The sequence below is a fragment of the Gopherus evgoodei genome, chromosome 2 (assembly GCF_007399415.2).
Source record: "Gopherus evgoodei ecotype Sinaloan lineage chromosome 2, rGopEvg1_v1.p, whole genome shotgun sequence".
NCBI classification, from domain to species: domain Eukaryota; kingdom Metazoa; phylum Chordata; order Testudines; family Testudinidae; genus Gopherus; species Gopherus evgoodei.
The window spans coordinates 146,512,079-146,536,569 of NC_044323.1; positions in this window are offsets into that span (position 1 = coordinate 146,512,079).

Here is a 24,491-nt window from a genome sequence, read left to right on the forward strand (position 1 = left end):
GGGGGAAGCAGAGGGATGACAGCCTGTCTTGTCCATGGAGGTGCCCTCCTGCACCTTGGCACCCAGGTGGAGGAGCCACTCCCCAAGACTGACATGGCTTGCGCAGTGCCGCAAGGGTCACAGCACCGGGGGAGATCCCTTGAGTAAGGGGGGGGAGGTGGAGGAAAGGGTTGGGCCCGCCCCTGACACACACCTGGAGGCTTGTGCTCTCCCAGCGCTCAGCCAGCTTATCCTGCCGGTAAGAGCACTGCCGGGGTTTGTCTGCCAGAAGGTCTTGGCTGTCTCTCCCCAGGGGGCAGGTGGCATGGGCTGGCTTCTTCCCTCCCCAGCCCATCTCTGTATCTGTCTACACCCTGTGCCCATGACACCCACTCCCCACCCACTGCACTGTCACTCCTGTGGGCGATTGGAGGGTGAGTGCAGTGTCGGGGGGAGGGGGCATGGAGAATAGGGATGTATGGCGCAATGATTAGAGCACTAGCCTCACACATACGAGACCTGGTTTGAGTCCCTATCCGCCACAGACTATGTGTGACCCTGAGCAAGTCACTTAGCCTCTCCAGGCCTCAATCCCCACCTGCCCAATGGGAACCCCAGCCTGGCCTGTCCCACAGGGGTATATGAGGACAAATCCAACTGTGGGCTGCTCCAGCTTGCAGGCCCGGATGAGCCCCCAACCGAGCACAGAGCCAATTCTTGGATCCAAGGCCAAAAGCTACCTTCCTGTGCCCTGATTTGAATTGCAAAGAATTCAGAGCTTGCTTGTGTACCAGGGCTCTGTCCTGCTATGCACCACCACCCGATGCTGTAGCAAAAGGGACTGGCTTGAACCTAGGCAAGGGCTTGTTTCTCCAACGAACTGCAGGGGCAGAACAGAGGGGCCAAGCGATATGTCCCTCCCAGCTGGCTGCTGGCCTGGAATCCAGCCTGTGGGAGAGCTTCTAGCTTCCCTGCAGTGTGAGGCCAGATCTGACAGCTCAATGGGTGACACCCCTGATGAGTCACCGAGGCCCCGAGCCTGCTGGGGGTCCTGGGCTGGCTGAAGGACGCTAAGCAAGATGGAGTTAGCCAGGTGATGCTCGCGGGGATACTGGGCTGGCTGAAGGATGCTAAGCGAGATGGAGTTAGCCAGGTGATGCCTGCAGGGGTACTGGGTGAGTGTATGCTGGATGGTATATGGGGGGCAAGGGATGGCTGGAGGTTCCTGGTGCTAGGGGCTGCATGGTGGGTTTCTGGGGGAGCTTAGCAGGTGAGCACTGCGCTGAGCCGTTAAGTATGGCTATTCCTTTACAGCCAGGGTTATAAGCGTCACCAGCAGCAATGTCCACACGAGGAGTCGTACCAGTACAACTCATACAAAAATCCCCCCTCCCTCAGTCATGCAAGCACTGTGTTGCACAGGCCTGAATCCTGGGAGCACGAGGACTGACGGACAGGGTAGTGCCAAAGGGTCCATCCGCTCAGGATCCAGCCTCTGACAGTGGCCAATGCCAGGGGCTCAGCCGAAGATGCAAGAGCCTCCTCTAGTGGTCGATGATGATAGCTCCAGGCCAGATTTTTCCTGGCCCCAGGCAGGTTTGTGTCCAGTAGCCAGAAGGTTTATATTCTCATACAACCAAACAAATGATCCTAGTGTAGCTAATGTAGTTGGTTGTTGCCACATGACACGAGCTCAAGTCTGTCCCCTTATGGAGGACCTGCCTTTTCATACACTACTGTCATTCTCATGAGGAGATCATTTCATTTCAACTCAGCAAATTTTGCTTCTACTTTGACTAGAACCCCAGCCACTGCCTGGAATTCACTGTCCAGGAACATTTCCGCAAACCAAGTAACACACAAGGACTTTAGGCTTCCCTGCAGCCTACAGGTAGCCTAGAACCAACTGCTGTAAGTTAAAGCAGGCAGGAGTCTTTTCACCCCTCAACCTGAAGAATATCGAGGGCAAAGCTGGCATTAAAGACTCTTTTCTTCTGGATCTGGCCCAGTGACATAGTGCCAAGTGGGGGAGACACTCTAAGATTTCTATATTGCTATTCGAGAAAGACACAAATAACTCTCTAATAAACATCCCAAGTGAGTTGTTATGAGCACTGTACTAGGTGACCAACAAGCATTTGAGTCATGAAAAAGGCTGCTTTGGTCCCGTCCCCCCCATCTTATTAAATGGACATAATTAAAGCAGTAACTGACAAAAATTAAAAATCAGTCAACAACAAATGTAAAATGGGGAGTTTGACAGCAATGACTCTAAATGAGACATTATGAAATGCAGGTAATTGATAAGGGAAGCTAAAGATATCAGTGGAAAAAACCCTGCAGTCAGCTGGGTTAAGAACAAGAAGGAATTTGTAACAATATAACAGGCAGGATACAAATCCCAGCAGTGGTATAGATCTGTTACTGGGTGGAGATGACAAACAATTATCTCTCAGCCCTTTCCCCAGCCCCTCCCTGGGCTCACTTATCTGCAAACTCTTCTCCCCTTCTCCCCAATACTGCAGAGTGCTTTTCTTCTCTTGTACCAAGTGACGCCACCTAGGACTTTCTCCCTGGAGGTAGAACTCCAGCTCCAGCTTCCCATCAGCCTCTCCCCCAGGCTCTCCATGTCTCTGTCCTCTAGAATCCCATTCCCCAGGCTGCCTCCCTTGCCCTTGTGTCAAGGTTCATCACATGAGTTTGCTTCACCCATGCATCACTCAGTTAGCCCTTTGCCAGAACTCCCATCTCAGGGGAGTATCCCAAGGCCACTTACCTTCTGCCAGGCTGACACATACCTTTAATTCAGCCATCCAGCTCCTCCCCAGCTCGAATCAGGTGCACTAATTGCTCTCTGGCTCCAGTTAATTCTTTTGCTGCCAGCATGGGACACACACCTCCTCAAGATTCTCAACCCTGGCTACAGCTGACCTTGCCTGGCAGTGGTGGAGCTGACTTTGTGGGGCCGGACTAGGTGGTAGCTGACCTAGTGAAACTGAATCTACAAAGCTGAACAGGATAGTAGCAGATCAGTGCAGGTTCTGGGGGACTGGCTGGAGGAGAGCCATTCCCTGATAGACTCTGGGATGGATGAGGAAGCAATATGGATTGGTGAGTGAGGGTGTGGGTGGGTGGGAACTGTTGTGGTTGAAAGCTCTGGACCACAACAAAGCTAGGTGATTAATAGCTGGGACTGTTGAGTTGACCATGTAGACGTCAGGATACGTCTACACTAGAAACACTGCAGCTGCACCCCTGTAGTGTAGACACTCCTATAGCGATGGGACGGGTTCTCCCGGCAATGTAGTTAATGCATCTTCCCGAGAGGTGGGAGCTAGGCTGATGGAATCACTCTTCCATCTGCCTAGTGGTGTCTGCACCAGGGCTTAGGTCAGTCTAATTACATCACTCTGGGTGTGACAATTTTCCCAGCCCTGAAGGATATACTTAAGCCAAGCTAACTTTCTAGTGCAAATGTCTGATTGTGTTTTTCCCAGAGAAAAGGTATTTGTGGATCCATGTTCTCAAAGACTCCCAAAGGCTTGTGAATGGGGATGGACAAGCGAGTTTAATTCCTAAAGCCTGGCAGAGAATAAGGTTGGGGTTGGGTTTTTTGTTGTTTTTTTTGGGGGCGGGTGAGAGGGTGAAGGGGAGTTGTTGGCGCTATTAAAACCAGCCCTGGCTGCTGCCACAGACATCTGGTGGTGGGCGGGATTGGAGTGATATTTCTACCAATGATCTGTAGGAAAATAAGTCATGTTTGCAGAGGACACATAGACCGGCAGGGAGGTAAACAGCAACGAGGCCAGGTCTGTTCTATGGAGAGAGCGATCATGTGGATACGTTGGGCTCATTCAAGCAACAATCTTCCAAATACAGCTCAGTGCAAGGTCAGACATCTAGGAACAGAGAATGTAGGTCACATTTGCCCGATAGGAACTCTACCCTGAGAAGCAGTGACTCTGAAAAGGACTGAGGGTTCCAGGTGGATAATCAGCTGAACGTGAATTGCCAGGGCGAGGCTGTCGCTAAGAGGGCTAATGCGATTCTTGGATGGATAAGCAGGGGAACACTGAGTTGGGAGATTACATTACCTCTGTGTAAGCACTAGCGAGACCAGCACCACATCCTGTCTCCAGACAGCATCCACACTTCAAATCGGATTTTGGAAAATGGGAGAGGGCTCCGTAGGTCTGGAGAAAAGGTTTGCAATGCCAGACTGAAGGAGCTCCGGTTAGTCAACTAACTTGAAGAGAAGGTTAAGAGGCAACTCCATCGGCATCTAAGTATCTACGTGAGGAGAAGATTTCTGATACTAGAGGGCCCTTCAATCTAGCTGACAAAAGGCAGAGTACAACCCAATGGCTAGGAGAAGCTAGACAATGGCCCAGCAACTGGTGTGTTGTAATGGCAGCTTGTTAGAGTTATCAGAATCATTTCACTGGTCCCTGAGGTAGGGCCGTATCAGTGATGTAGGGCCCAGTGGGCTCCCCCCTCCATTGTTGCATCACAGACAGAGCCGCTACAGCCCTGTGCGACCCCTGGCATGGCTGTGGCGCAGGGGCACCAGAACAGGGCTGGACCAAAGGACCATGGCCTGTCTACTTTTTGCCACAGGCCCATCTCCATGCCCGTCATCTTTCCATTGAGGCCCTGTCCCCAGGCCAGGCTGGAAATGGAGCCTGGCCTAAAGAGCCTGGGCAGCTGTGAGGAGATGTAGACCCTCCACCTGCCCTGGATGGGCAGCCTGAAGGCCAGGGACATGGGCTGGGGGCTGCTCTCAGGCCGCCCCCCATCTCCCCGGCAGGTGGAGGGGCCTGGGCTGCCTGGCCTGGCTCCAGCTTCTGGCTTGGCTGTGGGGGTGGGGCTCTGGGGAAAGAGGAGAGGCAGGGGCAGGGCCACAAAGGGGATGGGCCTCATGGTCCCCACCCTTTTAGGCAGAATCTGTCACTCCAAGCATTGTCCAGCATGCTGCCCCATGCTGTGCCCAGTGTCGTGGTGGGACAGGGCAAGGGCTGCTCTGTGTTTGTCCAGCATCTAGCACAATGGGTTCCTGGGGCTGCTAGGCACTACCACAATGCAAATAATAATAAAAATAGTGTCTTTGTGTCACAGGCTCACAAGTCGTGCCCACTCTTGGCTCCGTATGGTCCCTGGGGGGAACCCCCTTCAGTGCGACAGCCCTTCTCGGGCATCCACTCTCGGGGGTTAAGCCCCTCCATCTCCTGGAACCACACCTCTCTGAGCCTTAGCTCGCCTGTCTCTTGCCATGGGCCCCCTCAGGGAGTCCCCTCGCTCTGGACCCCCGGGGCCTCCGCTCCCAGAGGGAATAATGCAGCCCTGTTCTCTAGACTGGAGTGACTCTTAGCCTGCATAAAACAGGAGGGTTTACTGAGCATCTGAACACAGCACAGGAAACTCTCAGGGCCTCAGACCTGGCCTCCCCTAGCACAGCACATCCAAGTCTCCCCTGCATCCAGGTGGGCTCTGCCTGCTCCCTCTCTCCAGCCCAGAGCCCCCCTGCTTCCCAGCTGGGCCTTCAATATCCGCAGCCCCAAGCCTCGCCTCTGTCCATTGTTTTTTATCCAAGTAAACAGGGTCACCTGGGCCTCCTCTTTTCTCTTCTGTTCTCTGGCCAACTCTGGCTGGAACCGCCTGGTCAGGTTACCAGGGTCCTCTCTTTATAGCCCATTGTTCTCCCACTGGCCAGAACCGGCTGTGACTCCTAAGCTGGGCCTGCAGGTCACCAGATCACCAGTCACTGGGGTCTCCATCCTCCAGGCCATTGGCTGAGGTCCCAAGTTCCGTGGCTGGTCCTCTGCCATCCCTCTCCCCTCACCTCATTAAACCAGTAACACCCGGGGACACTGAGTCCCACCCCCTCTGCACACAAACCATCAGAAAAAACAAGAAAATCCCCCACTTTGTCACACCTTGATGCAGAGTGCAAGTTAAATTCAGCCCAAGCTAAGGCCCAGGTCCAAGCCAAGCTTCGTGCATTAGGGGTGTTGGCCACAGGCCTGTCGGAGATAGCCCAGCAGGAGTCATTTTGCCCCAGGCAGCATGTACCTCCCTTGCTTTCCTTCATGCCACAGTGGCTGATGGGACTTGGCTCAAACTTTCCACAGGAACTGACCTGAGACGCAGAGGCCAAGTCTGGAAAATTTCAGCCCAAAGGGTGAGCATTTTGGAAAGTTACCTGCGTGTGGGAGCAGGCGACTGGAATGGAAACTCCAGCCAGGCACACCCGCTGACAACACAGAGGTAAGCAGATACCTCCTGAACAAAGGGAGACAAAGGCCACAGGCCAAACAATCTAGCTCTGCCCCTGGCCCTTGGCCCAGTGCACAGGAGCTTTAATGTCATGAGTTAGTCGCATGGCCCCTTCCCAGTACCATCTCTCATCTCTCCTAAAGTCAATGAACCTGGTGCATAGATTCAAAGACTGGAAGGGACAATTGTGATCACCTTGTCTGATCTCCTGTATAGCACAGGCCAGGGGACTTCCTTGGATTCATTCCTGTTTAGAAAAAACATCCGATCTTCATTTTCAAATTGCCACTGATGCTTAATTAAGCTCCCTGTTAAAAACATTCGCCCAATTTCCAGTCTGAATTTGCCTCGCTTCACCTTCCAGCCATTGATCTCAGACTGCTATCTGCAAGGCTGAAGAGCCTACTGTCAAATTGCTGTTCCCTCTGGAGGTACTTACAGACAGGGATTGAGTCACCCCCCAAGCTTCTCTTTGTTAAGCTAAATAGATGGAGCTCTGCAAATCTGTCCCTGTCAGGCAGGTTTTTCAATCCTTTAATCAGTTTCGTGGCTCTTCTCTGATTCCTCTCCCATTTACCAGTTAAACCAACCAACAAGCTAGGCACGCTCCCTGCGGTTCTCTGGGGAGGCATCGGCCCCTCCATCTCCTACCTGGTGGAACAAGTGGGGTTCAATAGAAATGGCCATTCGTGTGCCATTCCTCTGGCTGGTAATGGAAATGGGCAACTCTCAGCTAATGGTGTTTCTGGTGGTGGCTAAAGAAGCACAAAGTTGCCATGTGGCATCTTGACTGCCCTGGTCCTGGATTCTGCCATCCCAGTGGCATCCCACTGAGCCTCAGGGTATTTGGTGACTTTCTTGTAAAGCCCCAAGCTCCTGGAGTCCTGTGATTGCACAGAGTCATTTAAAATAAAGTATGTTTCCATCCAGTGGCAGGAAAAGAACTGAGAATACCACTGTAGACCCCAAAACCAGCATAGAAAATAAACCCAGAATTTAATGTTTTTTTTTAAATCTCATTTTTAACCTAATCTCTTGATTTTGGGGGCCTGACTCAGGATTTTGCAAGGCTTGGGGCTAAACATGCAGCAGCTGGCTTCTCCTGCTACTGCGGAACACCCTGCCCTCCATTCATTGCAATAGTTCAAAGAAGAATCAGTCATTTCAGGCCTGAAAGATGAAGAGAGGAAGGGTAGTGAAGTGGTTAGGGCACCAGCTAGGACTTTTCACTCCTGGGTTCAATTCTCTGCCACATCATCTGTGTGTGACCTTGGCTACATCGCTTAGACCTCAAGCCTCAGAGGCACTGATTGCCACTGCAAATGGACATTAAGAACTGCAATGCCTCAGCCTCTCTGCACCTCAGATAATAGCACTGCCCTGCCTCCCAGGGTATCTGAGGACACGTACGTTGAACATCACGGCAGTGAGGGGGGCCAGATGAGATGCTGAACCAAATGCTGTGGCTCCGTCCCAGCTGGAATAACCCTGATGGATTGCAAGTCTCAGACAGCCTCCGTGCAGGCAGAAGGCAAGATTGGAAACAAGCAGGTTGGACGTCTCTTTGTCAGAGATCTGCTCTAGCTCAACCGGGGTTCTGGGCTGGATGCAGGAACCCCTGGGGCCAGCTGCTCTGGTCAGGTCAGACTACCTGGGCTCCTCTGGCTCTCCCATTTAGGACCCTAACCCCATTCGGCCACTTGAGGGCGCCGCTGCTCCATTCACTGCAGCAAAAAGAAACATCCCGGCTGCCTGCACCGCAGAATGACAACCCTGGGGAAGGGAGCGGTACTTTTCCACTCCTGCAGCTGCATCTCCTGCCCCCCGCCCCGAACCACCACTTCACACAAGGTGCTTTTCTAGGCCTGGAGAAGGTCACTGCTGCGGCCTGGGAGCAGGGGTGCTGAGAGCCACTGAACCAAACTGTAAACCCTGGATAGGATGGAAACCACTTCAAGCCAGGAGGTGCGGAAGCTCCCTAGTTCCAGCACCTAATGGCTGGGAGCGGCATGGGAGCAGGCTCAGGAGCAGTGCCCTGCTGCAGAGATGGAGACACAGAGACGCATCTGTGCACTGGCTGAAACAGCTGAAAGTCCCCACCAGGCAAGAGGCACCGGGGGCTCTCAGCTTCCCTGCCAGCCTCCTCTGCAGCCAGAGAAACCCCGAGCGAGCGAGTGAGCAGGCAGCAATTTTTCAGCAAGGTTGTGCCATCCCCCTGGGAGGGCTGTTCTCAGGCACAGCGGTGATGTCATTCCTTCAAGTGCAGCTGGGCACCTGCATTGCACCTCTGCTTGGAAAACATGTCTGTGGGCTACACATTGTGCTAGAGCATTGCAACGCCGGGCAGTGCATGGGGCGGCATGCCAGGCACCTGGGCACTGCAGCGCTGGGCAGTGCATTGGGTGGCATGCCAGGCACCTGGGTACTGCAGCACCAGGCAGTGCCTGGGGCAGCATGCCAGGCACTTGGGCACTGCAGTGCCAGGCAGTGCATGGGGTGGCATGCCAGGCACCTGGGTACTGCAGCACCAGGCAGTGCCTGGAGCAGCATGCCAGGCACTTGGGCACTGCAGTGCCAGGCAGTGCATGGGGTGGCATGCCAGGTACTGCAGCACTGGGCAGTGAATGGGGCAGCATGCAAGGCACCTGGGCACTGCAGCACCGGGCAGTGCATTTAGCAGCATGACAGGCACTGGGGCACTGTAGCACTGAGCATCAAGACAGTGCACCACTGGGTATGGGAAAGCATGACAATCACCAGGGAAATGCAGCTTCATGCAGTGCATGGGGCAGCATGCAAGATACCAGGGCACTGGAGCACTGGGGCAGCATGCTGGGCTGAAGCTGGTATATTTGCACTGCAGCATGGTGGTGTTGAGCCTGTAGGGTTGCCAGGCATCCGATTTTCGATTGGATGTTAAGGGATCCTGGCAGCTCTGGTCGGCACTGCTGACTGGACTGTTAGAAGTCCGATTGGTGGCACAGCAGGGGCCCAGGGCTAAGGCAGAATCCCTGCCTGCCCTAGCTCTGCATGGCTCCTGGAGGCAGCTGCCAGGTCCCTGCAGCCCCTACGTGCATGGGCGGCCAGGGAGGCGGTGTGCTGTCCCGCCGTAAGGGCCGGCTCCGCAGCTCCCATTGGCTGGGAACCATGACAAATGGGAGCTGCAAGGGCAGCACGGCGCCTCCTTGGCAACCCATGCACCTAGGGACCGTAGGGACCCAGCAGCTGCTTCTGGAAAAAGGGGCAATACAGAGCAGTGTATGCAAATCTCTGTGTGTTCAGGGCCGGCTCTAGGTTTTTTGCTGCCCCAAGCAAAAAAAATTTGGCTGCCCCCCACCCAGCCCCGGGCTTTCACCCACACACACATCAGTGCCCTGCCCCACCCACACCCCCTGCCAGCCCAGTGCTGAACTCTCCCTCCTACCCCACCCGCACCCCCTACCCCCCTAGTCCTGGGCTCTTCCCCACCAGTGCTGACTTTGCCCACTCCAGCCTCACTTCCAGCCGGTCTGGCGCTGGCAGGGTCAGGGTAAGCAGTGGGGCTCCCAGGCCGCACCACAACTCAGGGTCCCTCCAGCCAGGGCTCCTGCCTCCAGGACCTACAGGGACCTGGGAGGGCAGAGCTGAGGGACTGCCCTGGCAGGGGACTGAGGATCCGGGGCAGGGCAGCCCTAGAAGGAGAGGCGCGCCAGAGAGTGGGACGAGGGATCCGCATGGCAGTGCCCCACCCTCCATGGCCCCGCTGCTTTTGCTGCTTCTGGCCACCCTGCTGCAGTCCCTGGGCAGCTCGGGCCACTTCGCCCAGCCCCGGCTGCAGCACTGGGAGGTGGATGCCCTGCGGCACCTGCAGGTGGCTCCCCCCAGCCCGAGTGTGCCCCACTAAGACCCTGCCCGGCCCAGCCACAAGGTGCGGACGCTGCTCTCCCGCAGCACAAACTGCACCCCCCCATGCCCAATCCACTGCTGCTGCCAGGACCAGCTCTAGGCTTTTGCCACCCGAAGCACCAAAAAAAAAAAAAAGAAAGAAAGAAAGTGTCCGGAATACTGTTTGGTTTGCTGGTGCCGAGAGCCGGCCCTGTGTGTGTTCCCCATTGCTCTGGAGCCCTCTCAGGGCTCCTGGTCTTTGCTTCCCAGCCCTACACTTTCCCTCTTCCCTTGAGGGACACTAATGCTGGGAACTACGGGGAAGGCCTGACCAAGAGGTTCCGGTGTGCGGCAATCACAGGGTCAACCTTGTCCTAGTTTGCAGAGCTCAGAGGAAGCCACGATCACGATAAGTGGCACTTTGGCGGCAGCTTCACTGCACCGCTTTCTTCTTCAGCTGCAATTCGGCCTTCCCTCCGAGAGGGACTGAGGCACCTGCCGCCGAATTGCCGCCGAAGAGCCAGACGTGCCGCCCCTTCCCCTTGGCCGCCCCAAGCACCTGCTTGCTCAGCTGGTGCCTGAAGCTGACCCTGAGCACAAGGCTGGAATGGAGGCACTAGCAATCCCCGGATAATCTGGTGAATTGAAGGTTTTTCCCATGCAGCACTTGGGCAAAAGCGCAGAGCCGCAGTCTGCAGTGGGAGGGGAGGAGGAATAGCCCCCAGGGGATAGGTGAGAGGCTCCTGCTCCTGAGACCCCAACAAAGTTGTTAGGCTTTCACATTAGCCTCACAGCTGCAGAGTGCCGGGATCCTGGCCAAGGAGCTAAAGCCAGGCCCAGCTGACCCCGCTAAATGCACCACTGCCCACAAAACGGAGAGCAATACTGTGCGGTTGTGCCAGCAGAGAAGGGATAGCAAGCCAGTGGTCAGATGCAAGGAACAAAGATTAAAATCCCAAGAGGCAGGGGCCATTGCTGTGGATTTGCTGCAGAATCCTTAGTTTATGAGCATTTGGGGGCAGGAACCGTATCTTTTCTCTGTGTTTGTACTCAATGTCTGGCACAATGGGGCCCTGGTGCAGGATGAGGCATTACCACAATATAAACAGTAATAATCCACCTCCCTGTTAAAGAACTGTGCAATAGACTCCGAGCTTTCATTAACTAGATCTGTCTGGAGTCACCTGCCTAGGTCTGCCCCCAGCCAGCACCAACGGCTCTGAGAAGTGTGAACTTTCCTCATGGAGCCTAGTAGGGTGTTAACTCTGAAACCTACTGATGCCTGTTTTGCAAGTCTGCTTTCACTGCCAATGGTTTTGACAGAGCCATCTGATGAATGGGCATCTCCAAGCCCTGGGGTACAGTGGTCGATAATGGGTTGGAAAGAATGAGCTAGATGGGTATTGGGGAAATAGGAGTTCAAGCCCCACTCCCAGCATTCAGTGAGGACAATTAATGGGTGGAAGAACTCACCTAAGGATATGGTGGTGTCAAGGCTGAATCCCCATTCTGTCACTCCAAGTGCAGGAAGTGGGGACCCACAAGGTTTTAAAAAAAATAATACTGGCCCATCCAGGCTTGTATTGAACTCCCAAGGTTACAGCTTTTCTCTGACCTTGGCTTGGTAAACGCTGCCACCACCCAAATGCAAAAAACCCCTTTCAACATAGGACAGAGCACTTGGGAATTCCTCCCTGTGGGGTATCCTCAAGCCTGAGGCCACGTCCAGACTAGGTATTAAAATCGATTTTAGATACGCAACTTCAGCTACGGGAATAACGTAGCTGAAGTCGAATTTCTAAAATCGAGGTACTCACCCGTCTGGACGGCGCGGCATCGATGTCCGCGGCTCTCCGTGTCGATTCCGGAACTCCGCATTGGTTGATGGAGTTCCGGAATCGATGTAAGCGCGCTCGGGGATCAATACATCGTGTCCAGACTAGACGCGATATATCAATCCCCGAGCAATCGATTTTAACCCGCCGATGCCGCGGGTTAGTCTGGACGTGGGCTAAAAAAGAACAAAGGAGATTAGCTATTGGATATCAGCTAATCAAGCAACATGCACAAATCTCTCAGGACACCAAAAATCCAATCCTGTTCTTAAAAAAAAATGTTATAAAAGAAAATACATCTGGAACTTAGACATTTGCTAGATTTTAAAAGAGCAATTCCAAAAATTAAGCACCCAAACTAGCTTTCTTGGGGGTTCAGCTTAAAGTTTATAAGCAACCAAAAGCATCAGGAGGTAGCACAGAGGAGTCCACAAGCCAAAATATGAAATAAACCCTTTAGCATCTACCTAAACATTCCCTATCCAAATTATCACTTTTAGGTATGGAAAACACTTTTTCATACCTGGTTCAAACCTTCCACAGCATTCCTGCTTATAGCACTGCTGCTCCGTTCCTGCAGCCCAGAGGGAGCAACCACAAACAAAAGGAAAGTTTCTTTTACCATTTCAAAAGTTCTAGCCTTCCCACTGACTCTTTTGGTCAGGTGCCCATGCTTTTTTCTTTACCTGGGGGTCTTTTTAACCCTTTACAGGTAAAGCAAGTAATGAACAGCTACCCAGAGGGATTTTACAGCTAACTGGCTGGCTGGGTGTCCATCAAAGGGAGCTACCTCCCTCCGCCACCCCCTATTTATCACAGGTGGGTTCTCCATCACTTGAAGGCACTAAATCAAGATAGGGAATCTGCCTGTGAGATCTGCTGTACCCAGCCTACTGTCTGGGTTCGATTCAGGCATCCCTGGGTGAGGTTCTTGAGATTAGGTTAACATTATAGGCCCTTGTGGCCTTGAAATCGATGACTCAAGCATAGTCCCTCTGTGCTCCGCCCACGATGGGTGGGAAGGAAACAGCGTCTCTTGTCCCCAGCATCTGACCCCTCCAGCATCTGCTGGTGCCAAAACCACAGAAGGCCGCTCACAATCTTGTGGGTTCTAGACAGCTCAGCATTCCCCTATGTAGCTGCCAAATGTGGGAGAGGAGGGAGTGTGGTCTGGTGGCGAGGGCATTGGGTGGGAATCAGGACACCTGGGTTCGGTGCTGCGGACAGGCTGTGAGCAAGTTGCACATCTGGGTGGCTAAAGCGAAGCCCCATTACCCAGTTCGGTAAGAAGCACTAAGTCTTCAGAGCCGCGGGTCTCATGGCTGGAAACCTCTGAACATCAGACGCTTATGAATGGAGTTAGCGGCCTATGTTTAGATTTGGGATTCTGAGCCTGCCCCTTTGTGAGCCTTATTTTCCCCTCCTTTAACACAGGGATAACAGGCGACATTTCCAAGAGCACCCAAGGGGGAACACAAGTCACACTAGGCGCTTTGACAAACACCACACCATGATCTTCATAAAGCGCTCGGGGATAGGATTCCTATAGGAGAGCGAGGTGTTATTACAAAGTTCCAGCTTCTGCCCTCAACATGCTAGGTGGGGCGAGTGCAAAAGTCTCTGGCACAGGGAAAAATAGAGCAGCAATGGAATGGATGGTAAAGGTCTGAGACCCACGTAAACGGCTCCAGGGCCCCATGCTCTTTGTGTTTTTCCTTTTCCTATCAACTCTTGCACTAAAGCTGCTGTGGATTCTCCCAGCTGCTGTACTGGAGCAGTGTGAGAAAGTGAGGCCCAGCTGCACAGAGCACATGGGGCCATGCAGAGAGATGGCCCTGTTGATGAAGGCGGTAGGGCAGTTCTGTAGTAGTGTGGGCTGAGAGGAGAGGCACTTGGATGCCATGGACAGGGAGGGGCAGCAAGTGATGGGTACTCAGGGGAAAGCCATGGGCGCAGAGAGGCAACCAAGAGCTGGTGCAGTGAGCAATATCACCACTGCTGTTCAAACAGGCTGGCCTCCACAGCTCAAGGCCTAGGAAAAACGTGGGAGCTGGCCACGCCTGCTGATTCTGAGACCAGCTTTGCTTCACTTCCCAGAGCTGTTCTAAATGTTGGCAGCTGGTGAGGGCCCCTAGGGAACCCTGTGCCAGCTGGGGATTGCTGGAGCACAGTGTACTCTGGCCACATCCCTGACATGACCTAACACCCCTATGCCAAGGACTGCTGGAGAGTAGATGTGTAGGAGCTAACTAGTGCTGGCTGGGAACTTCCCTGTGCTGGGGTCTCCTCAGTAGAGGACATGCAGCTAATCTGCTGCTGTCTGAATGCTGCAAACGGAGCAACACAGCCTAGTCAGTCCAGCCTTCCCTGCTGAAATCTTTGTGCTCCTGCAGGATCATGGTCCTCCAGGAAGAAGCTTTGCTCCTGTTGAGTTTATCATTCCCCAAGCACCCAAGCTTACATCTTCTGCAGAGCAAACTTCAGCAGTGCTCCCATGCTGCACGTCAGCCGCAGTCCCACATGGCCAAGAGCCGGGTGCTGTGCAGACAGTGCACAATGCCCACATCTCTGCAGGCAAAAGACAGAAACATCAACTGGTTCCAAACCGAAAGCTCTGAAAGTGCACAAAACATAAGGCCCCCCAAAATGTGAAATCCACAATGCGCTCGGGCTCATGATTTCTGCTCTCCTTGATATTAACTCTGTGTAGATCCAGCATTGATCCCCGTGCATGTCAGTCTGATGCCAGCTCAACCCTACCTGCTACCCTGTCTGTGGCAAGGGAGCCTGTGTTTCAGCTTTGCAGTATCACTGTTTCTAACGTTTCACATGCCACATGAGGGCTGAAGTGATACCGTGACTGTACTGACCTCTGCACAGCACTAAAATCGCAGCCTCCAGCATCTGCCCTTCAATGAAATCCAATTGTCTCATTGGAACCCTGTATCACTTGTCTCTTCTTTGGGGATCCTTTGAGTCTCATCATTGCAGCTAGGGAGAGAGGAGGGCATTCAGCTACCTCAGTAGTCTGTTCCAGGGATAGCCCTGCCAGCTTTCGCAGAGCTTTGCTGGCTGCTCTGTGAACAAGGCTGGAAAGTTGTCATTTTCCACTCTTCCGCCAGTCCCCTGCAACCAGCACAGACCAGGTAAAGGGAGCTGAGCTTTGGATTCCTACACTCCAAGGCTAAATTAGGAATGTTTGGAGGGGAGGGACGAAAACAAAAAGTGAGCGGAGGTCTCTGCTCATGCAGAAGGAGGCCCCAGGCACTAGCTGGGGCTCTTTACTTTGACTCCTCTGGAAATGTATGTCTGTTCTCTGACTTGTCGTGAGACACTCCCACTACACACATCCCAGCCATGCTGAGTAGCAGCCAAGATTCTGACAGCAGACCAGAGAGATCCCTGGCCAAGGGCCAGCCCAGGCCCTGCCCAGCTGGAATGGAAGCTCTGCCTCTGATGCAGATACAGGAAAGAATCCGACTGAGCTGCTTCTGAAACTGCCGACTTGGGGGCGGTAAATTAGCAAAGGGATCATGTAAACCAAACAGTGACTTTCCATGACATCCCAACTCAGATTCCAGCACAGATTGCAGGAAAGGGTAGGAATCTCCAAGTCCTGTCATGCCTGAACAACCTCCCTTGGTCTTCTTAGATAATGAGGATGCCAGCTTGTTGGTTCAGGTTTATATTTAATTAGCCAGCTTTTCAGTTCAGGAAGCCACTCTCTCCCCAGTGTGTGAAATCAGTCCCCCTCTGCTCTTCATACACACACCATCTGGCTCTCCAATGTCCCTCAAAGTGATCGCCTCCTTAAACGGTTACAGAGAAAAATGCACACAGTGTTTTTTAGCACAGCCTGATTGTACTGGGTGGAAGCAAAGTGAATCTACTGGCACTTCTGTTCAGGGAGAACCCAGCAAACAGCACCTGGCAGCTGATTCTTGCGGAAGGAGAGGCAGGTCCAAATGTTGGGTTTGTGAATAGGCTTTTGCAGAACCAGGACCATGAGAAATGAATGTTGGTATCTTTAACCCAACAGCCTCCAACTATGTTTGCAGTATTAAGCACCTGAGAGTGAAATTGACTAAGAGCTAACTCCAAGCACAGGTGAAACTGACTTGCCTATTTCCATGGTCCCAGGTGGGCAGGAGATCAAAGGTAGCCAGTGGTTAGGGCAGTAATCTGCATCTTCAGAGACTGAGGTCCAACTAGTCCCTGCTCTGCTGCAGACTGCCTGCATGACCTTGTCTCCAGGTCCTCCAAGGGTCCTGGCTGAGAGTCAGGCATCCCAATAATAGTGGTGCCAATTCTCTTGGGGGTGGGGCCCAGGGGAAATTCCAGTCTCTGCCCCTCCAGGCAGGGACCCTGTTCCATTCCCTGCTCACCCACCCACTCTGTCCGAAGGGAGGGAAGGCCAGGCCAACTTTGACTGGCGTTGTGACCCCACAGCAGGTGGCAATGCCACGCACTGAAATGTGGCCTGGCAGCCCCTCACTCTGGATGGCAGAGCGACTGGGTCGAATATCGGTGGTGTTTCAACCATGCAGCCAGAGCAACACTCCAGATCACTCTGGCAGCAGCTGTGCTGATTAGGACAGGACCACCACTAAAAAGTGGCTGGGAGCTGTGCCTCACCCTTCTGGCTTCACAGCCTATGGAACTTAGAGCAAGTGCAAAAACCAGGGGGTGCCCATATTCACTCCCCCCCAAGCCTCTCAATTGGTGCCTCTGCCAAGTACCTTTGAGGCCCTAGCTCACAGGGGGATGGGAGGCTAAATACATTACAGATAGTGAAGGGCTCAAACACTACAGTGATGGCTGCCGTAAGGGTACCATAGACAGAAGGTAAAACAGCATCACTGGAGATAACCTCTCTCGCCTGTTTTTAGTAACCCAAAGGAAATCTGGTTGTTTCTTTTAAACAGATGATAACTGGTCACGGTCCCTTCAAGACTTACCTTACAGTAACCATGCTTCCTCAAAAAAGATGGGTTACTCACCTTTGTAACTGTTGTTCTTCGAGATGCGTTGCTCATATCCATTCCAATTAGGTGTGCGTGTGCCGCATGCACGATCATCGGAAGATTTTTACCCTAGCAACACTTGGTGGGTCAGCTGAGGCGCTCCCTGGAGTGGCGCGCTTATGGCACTGGATATATGCCAACAACGACCCAGTACCCCCTCAGTTCCTTCTTGCCGGCTACTCCGACAGAGGGGAAGGAGGGCGGGTTTGGAATGGATATGAGCAACACATCTCGAAGAATAACAGTGTGACGAACTGGGACTGTTCTTAATGTGGTCTTTGAATGCTGAGTGGGGAGTGTTGCCCTGGGAGGACAGTCTGCATTTGGGGATGGGAGACTGGCCTTGAGGGAGGATACCTGAGCATGTAAGGTGAGAACCCCGGAAGGGGTTAGAGGCCAGGTGACACCTTTGCCCGGGAAACTGAACAAAGGCTGAGTGAGAGGCTGGGGGGAGTTTTCAGCTTGGAAGCTGGCTGGGAAATGGAGGGGAGCCCTGATGGGGCTTGGGCCTCCCAACAGGGCTCCTAAAGGGGGTCCTATTGTCTGTACTGGCAAGACCTCTTTTGGACTTTGTTCCTGTCATCTAAATAAACCTCTGTTTTACTGGCTGGCTAAGAGTCACGTCTGACTGTGAAATGGGGGTGCAGGACCCAGTGACTTCCCCAGGACCCCGCCTGGGCGGACTCGTTGTGGGAAGTGCACGGAGGGGCATATGATGAATGCTCCTAGGAGAGACCCAGGAGGTGAAGCCATGTGAGCTTCTTGCCCTGAAGACAGTCTGCTCCGAGGCAGAGGAGGTTCCCCAAAGTTTGGACTGGCTTTGTGGGGAGCAGTTCCAGAGCATCACCCGGGGACTCTGTGACACAGTTACAAGGGTCCAGGCGTCTAGCATCCTTGGATTTAGGGGCGGGAGCTTGTTGACTATGTCTTTCCCTCTCATTACCGGACTGTACAACGAGAGAGCATGGTTGAGGGTGAACGTACAAGTACTCATAGTCTTTGGAGGGGACCAAGTACTTCCTCTCCACCCTTTCGGCAGTGGGAGGAATAGATGCCGGAAACTGCTAGATTGTATTGGCATTAGCCTGGATGGTCCGAATAAACGGCAAGGCTATACGTGTGGGGGTATCGGCAGATAAAATGTCCACCACTGGATCCTCGACCTCCACCACCTCCTCCACCTGGAGGTTCATGTTTTGTGCCACCCTACGAAGTAAGTCTTGGTGTGCAGAGGGGTCTATAGGTGGTGGATCAGAGGAGGACATGCTCGCCACCACCTTGTCAGGTGAAGACGAGGAAGTTACACCCGGGACTAATGGGACCTGGGGCAAGTCTTTCAGTGGTGGGGGAGTCCGGCTGCTTTAGGTCCACCATGCTAGGGGCATGGGCCTGAGCTGAGGGTAGGGCCATCGCCTCCAGTTTCCCTGGGGGGTGGCTTGACAGTGGCCTCCGGGACCCAGAGTTCCAAGTGGGCAGAGCGAGAGGCCCCCGATGGGACACTCTGGGCCTGATGGTATGCCCAAGAGGTCCAAAAGGACCATTGTGGGGGTCCCTGAGCAGGATCCTGCCCTTCGTCATGCCATTTGCTAGCACCGTCCGCATCTTGGTCATAGATATGGTAGCCACTCTCTGCTTGGGATGACCTCGAGTTGGGGCGGGACGGCCAACGTGGAACCGATCGCTCATGCTGGGTCGCACTGTACTGTGTTGTTGGCCCGCGCCACAGAGATGGAGATCGGCACCATGGTCTCAAGCAGTACCGCGACCTGGACCAGGACTGACGGTCGTATTGGTGCCGGGAGGCAGATCTGGACCTCGAGGAAGATCTACAGCCAGAGTGGTGCCAGGAATGACTCCAAGTAGACCGCGCCAGGATCAGTGCTGGGAGCTGGACTGGTACCGACCGTAATGGGAAGAAGATCTTCGTAAGGCGGAGTGGTGCCACGAGTGAGACCCACGCCAAGATGGTGATCGGTGCCAGGACTGCGAGTGGTGCCATGGACGAGACCAAAGCCTGGATCAGGACTATGACCTGGACTGGGACCGAGATTGGTGCCAACCCGTCTCGCTCTGCGACAGAGGACGCATCATGGAGGGCTCCGCTTTCGAGGGAACAGCATGCACCAGTGGTACCGAAGGTTGTGACAGTCCCGGCTTGGTGAGTGCAATCAGGTTGCGAGCAGTGGAGAAAATTTCCAGGGTGGAAGGCAGGTTGAGCTAGATCATGGTACACACCGGGGAGCTTATGTGCACCGGACTCAATGGCGCTTGCGGCGCCGGAATCAATGGTGCCGGAGTTGGAGCCTTCGCGGGGTGGTCCGGCACGGGATGCTGCTCCAAGGGGAGCACAGGCAGTGGCGGCAACTGAACAGGAGCAGCAGGTTGCTTGTGCTGCTTCTTGGATCCTGGAGACAGCGAGCGGTGCCGCACTGGTAGCAGTGCTGGAGACGTCCGGTGCCGGGTTGTTCCGATGCAGAGGCACGCTTCTGACCAATGGCACCAGGTCTCGGCGCAGGGCTGAGGACATTGGGCTAAGTGCCACTTCCATAGGAGCTGCTTCAAACAAAAGTCCCGCTCCTTTTTTGTCCGAGGCTTGAATGCCTTACAAATGCGGCACTTATCTGATTGATGGGATTCCCCCAGGCACTTCTGACAGGAGTCGTGGGGGTCTCCGGTAGGCATCGGCTTGAGGCAGGCCAAGCATGGTTTGAAACCCGGAGACCCTTGGCCTTAGCCCAGGTACCGGGAAGGAGGGGAAAAACCCCTTACCTCCAAGTACTGTATGTACTAACTACAACTAGAAACTGCTAACAACTACTCTCTATCTACAGGTATAAACGAGCTAAGAGCTACGGAAGTGGAGATCAGCTAAGCTGTGCTCCACAGTTCCAACGACCGTCACGGGCAGTAAGAAGGAACTGAGGGGGCGCTGGGTCGGCAGGGGTATATATCCTGCACCATAAGGGCACCACTCCAGGGGAAGCCTCAATCGACTCACCGAGTGTTGCTAGGGTAAAAATCTTCTGACGATCGTGCACGCAGCATGCACACACCTAATTGGAATCGATATGAGCAAGCACTCAAAGAACATTTAGTGCCCATAGCTTCCACTTGTGGCATGTGAGGTCAGGCTCTTTTGACCAGTAGTGTCTACTGGGGTTGTGCTAATCCCCTCCATGTCTTCATCCCCTCCCCGCACGGGGGCACATAGGGCAGTGCAGCCTCAGCTCTCCCACTAATCCAGAATCCCAGCAGCGATGGACTCTAAAGGAGTGGGGATGGCAGGTGGGGCCTGGGACCCACATAGACAAAACATTGGAAAGAACCTGTCACAGCAAGATTCTTAAGTCTTTGTTTGCGTGGATCCCTCTTACAGTAACTAGCTGGCAGTAGCCAGATTAATCAGAGGAAGGTCTGAGGAGTCCTAGCTACATCAGATCTAGTCACCTAATCCAGGGCGTAACACTTGGTAAAGGTCTGGGCTGATCACCGAGTGGCTATCTTGTACCTCTCTGATATAGCGATGTTTCTTAGGCATGCTGAAGGGGTTACGTGGGGGTGAGGAGTCTTTCCTGGTATCACCAGAGAGGGCTTAGTTCCACTTGACCCTGCTAAGTCTCTCCAAGATCAGGCCTCTGAGGTTGTAGTTTGGAAATCAGAGGGGTCTATGGCTCTTCTCATCTTTCCTGTCCTGGGAGAGGACTGGTACTGGGAGTCACTCTTAAAGCAACTCTCACACCTGCCCTGACTGCACACAATGATGGTGGTACTTGGCTTCACTGCTGACCCCCCAGCCAGTGCCAAGTTCAGTTTGGATGGTGGCTGATGGACAGGACAACAGACCTCTCTCTACCAGCATCAGGAGCCTTCAGGGGAAATCCCTACTTATAGGCGCACTTAAAGATCTTGGGGAGGAAAGTCCCTTGTTTTTCCAAAAACCAGCACTTCCCCTCCTTTGCTGCTTCAGCAGGCAGAGCTTTAGCAGACTCTGGAGTGGATAGTCCTGGAGGAGAACAATCAGCCTGCAAAGTAACAGTCTGGAATGTGACTCTGGCCCAGGCAGAAGAAACATCAATGACACCCATCAGTTAATAGAATGAGTCAACACTCCAAGAGCTTATGCTCTTTTCTCAGGTGGTTTTTGGGGGTGGGGGGAAAGGAGACAATCTGGACATATTTCATCTAGGTACGTTTCTATGGGGGGTTCGGAGGAAATGGTTTTTTTCCATGAGGAGTCTGGGTCCTGTCGAGCCTGAAGACTCTGCAGCTATCATCATTGCTCTCTCCAGGCCAGAACATGAAAGCTCCCTCTATTCAGAAGCAACAGGCTTCTTAGTTTTGTTTCTCCCATTTAACTCCAATGACTAATAAATGTTTGAGAGAAAGGAAGCCTTTGTTAAAGATTCACCAGGCCTGCCAAGCAGAGGTGTTGGTGATTGCAGCACATTCCACACCCCTCTGACTCTCAGCCCTCTGGTGAAACCAGTCTCAACTGTCACTGATACTTCCAAAAAAGACAAATCCACCATCTTTTTGTGTGAGAGAGGTAAGGCCTTGCCACAAAATAAAAAAGGGGACCCGTGCAATCCTGTGGTTCTCTCTATTAAAACACACACCAGAGCCTGCATTGCAGGGAACAGTCCTACACTAGCTGGGGCCGAAGCTACTGCTCCGCTGTTCAGATCAGTGATGGAACTTACAGCATGGAAATCAGTGCAGGAGGATTTTCATTGCCCCCCAGTCATGTGCTTCCCACTCCACAGTATGGAGTCATGAATAGGTAAAGATACTAGGGTTTCCTGGGAGGGGGGAGTGGCTAGCTGCAGTCTCCGCCTAATGGAAACTCCCACAGCAAATGGTAAAACAGCTATGTAAAAGCATAGCTGAGGCAGGATCACATAATTATTGCCAGCAAGTTAAAGTATGGGCTGGATGAATGGACTATAATGTGGATAGAAAACTGGCTAGATCATCGGGCTCAACGGGTAGTGATCAACAGCTCAATGTCTAGTTGGCAGCCAGTATCAAGCGGAGGGTTGGTCCTGGGGCCAGTTGTGTTCAATATCTTCATTAATGATCTGGAGGATGGCGTGGGTTGCACCCTTAGCAAATTTGCAGATGATACTAAACTGGAAAGAGTGGTAGATACGTTGGAGTGTAGGGACAGAATACAGAGGGACCTAGACAAATTAGAGGACTGGGCCAAAAGAAATCTGATGAAGTTCAACAAGGACAAGTGCAGAGTCCTGCACTTAGGATGGAAAAATCCCATGCACTGCTACAGACTAGGGACCGAGTGGCTAGGAAGCATTCTGCAGAAAAGGACTTAGGGGTTACAGTGGACAAGAAGCTGGATATGAGTCAACAGTGTGCCCAAGAAGGCAAACGGCATTTTGGGATGTATAAGTAGGAGCATTGCCAGCAGATCGAGGGACATGATCATTCCCTTCTATTTGGTATTGGTGAGGCCTCATTTGGAGTACCGAGTCCAGTTTTGGGCCCCACACTACAAGCAGGATGTGGAAAAATTGGAAAGAGTCCAGAGGAGGGCAAAAATGATTAGCGGGCTGGAGCACAACTTATGAGGAGATGCTGAGGGAACTATGATTATTTAGTCTGCAGAAAAGAATGGGGGGGGGGATTTGATAGATGCTTTCAACTACCTGAAAGGGGGTTCCAAAGAGGATGGATCTAGACTGTTCTCAGTGGGAGCAGATGACAGAACAAGGAGCAATGGTCTCAAGTTGCAGTGGGGGAGGTTTAGGTTGGATATTAGGAAACACTATTTCACTAGGAGGGTGGTGAAGCACTGGAATGGGTTACCAAGAGAGGTGGTGGAATCTCCTTCCTTAGAGGTTTTTAAGGTCAGGCTTGACAAAGCTCTGGCTGGGATGATTTAGTTGGGGTTGGTCCTGCTTTGAGCAGGGGGTTGGACTAGATGACCTCCTGAGGTCCCTTCCAACCCGGATATTCTATTATTCTAATTAAGTTGCCTGATTTCATACCTCCCCCACCTTCTTCATACACCCCCTTCCCCCAGTCATCCCAGGCCCATTGCAGGGCAGGAATCTGGGCACTGAGCTTTGAAACCTTTTGACAGACGGCCAAGATGAAATTGCAACTGAAAGTGGAGCAGCCTCTACCACTGCAGCCTGGGGGTGACCCTGCCCTTGGTGACTCACCTTCACAAGGGTCTATGTCATCTGCTCAGATTCCATCAAACCTCTGGAATTCCAAACTACAGCCTCGTAGGCTGCCAAAGCAGCACAGTCTGTTAGTGTGAAGCATCTTTCGGAGACGGCTAGAAATAATCAGACCTAGACCCAGGGACAGTATTTCCTACAAGTAGCAGTGTGGGCAAGCGGGCCTGTGCTCTGATGTGTGATTTTGGACTCTGTGCCTCAGTATCCCCATCCGTGAAATGGGGACAATCCCGCCATGGCACAGGCATTGTGAATAAGCGATGGAAGTGAAGGACATGAGGGATGAGCACTAGAAGAGAATGCATACAGATGGCTCAGGTGTGCTGAACATTACGCTGACTCCCTGTGCATTAGCAGACTCAGCACAAAGAGCAGCTGGACATGCACATACTGCTGTCTGGAATCAGTGATCCCATGCATGCAGAGGCCTCAAAGAGGAGCTGCCCAGAGTCTGCGGCATGTTAGGAAGTAGCCAACTTTTTCTTTCACTGGTGAGGTGCTGGTTGCTACAGTGGGGAAGCAGCTACACTGGTTCTGCCAGAGGGGGCCAGGTCCAGGAGCAACGCCTGGCTGACTCACTCTTCGATGATTCAAGCTTTACTGAGCTTCTTCACTGGTGGGTATCCGGTATAGTTCTTTTGCCAACTGACTCTTATGGGAGTGGCACACAAAAGCCAGCTGAGGGCATGGTTTGCACCAGCCTCTAGCACTACGGCTCTCCAAGACAAGGAAGATGTGAGAACTCGCAGAGTTGCACTAGGCTCACTCTAATGAGTGAAGACCTAGGAGTAAGAATCTTGTCCAGATGGTATCAGAGAATCCAGAAACCCTCTAGAATTGCCTAGCAGTATTGTCATCCCCGCTGAGTGGCACTCCTTCCCAGCAAGAATCCCTTGGATAAATACATTCCCTAGGAACAGTCCCTAGCAAGCAGATCTTCGTTAAGCACAGGTTTGTACAACAGCGGGCAGGCTGGCAAAACCAAGGCGCAAAAGGCAACACAATGGCTGTAGTATCTTCGGGTGTCTGGGAAAATGGCTGAGAACAGGGGATCAGGTTTGATATGATGCTGCAGCATGGATGTTCTTGCCATGGTTTGGATTTAAGGATCCACACTTGGGTCTCTGCTCATTTGCACTCCACATAGATGCCCTCTCTCCACCCCCAGGACACAGCTGAAACGCATTGGCAGAATGGTATGAGGGAAGCTTGCAGTGCCCCTGCCCATGATGTAACTTTGCACCAAGCAGAGGACGAGCCTCCAGGGCTGTAAACAAGCAGTGCAGTGAGGCAACACCAAGATCTTCAGCTGC